Source organism: Papaver somniferum, unplaced genomic scaffold (assembly GCF_003573695.1).
Source record: "Papaver somniferum cultivar HN1 unplaced genomic scaffold, ASM357369v1 unplaced-scaffold_154, whole genome shotgun sequence".
NCBI lineage: Eukaryota > Viridiplantae > Streptophyta > Magnoliopsida > Ranunculales > Papaveraceae > Papaver > Papaver somniferum.
In genome coordinates, this window is record NW_020624820.1 from 2,571,123 (window position 1) to 2,571,742 (window position 620).

Consider the following 620-nt stretch of genomic DNA (forward strand, 5'->3'; position numbering starts at 1 on the left):
AACATTACAGAGGCGTGAAAATCAAGTTGCAGAATCAGCATTGTTGCTGCTGCATTTTCTGAAGAACACGAAGAACAGACTATCCACAACAGTCGTTTATCAGCAGTGATAACGACACTAAGAGAGGGTCGTAGAGCTACAGTAACATCGACGGTTTCTTTGTGTCAATCTCTGTAACAGTGGGCTTGCAACACCATAAAAGTGTTGCAGTTTCCTGGTTTATTCAATTTGTCTCCTTTTCATCATTTGTAAACCATTTTTGAGCAATGAAATCTTATTCTGAGTGTGTTTCCATGATGAAGAGCTAAACCCAACGCTAGGACGACGGAGGAAACCAAAATTCATCATGCGGTAAATTCATTTAATTCTTTATTTGACTATTTGCATTAAATTAAAATTAAAAAAAAGTCTTAATTAATTGCCATTTCGTTTGATGGTTTATGCTTAGGATTAATTCTTTTGATATGCCATGCTTAAGATTCACAATTAATATTTTAAGAATCTACCTTAGGCAAAGAAATAGAGTCAAAATACTTGTTGAATGAGCTATAATGGTTTAGAATAAATAGGTGAATCGCATGAATTTGAATATTTGGTGGAATCCTAGTCCCAGTACCTCT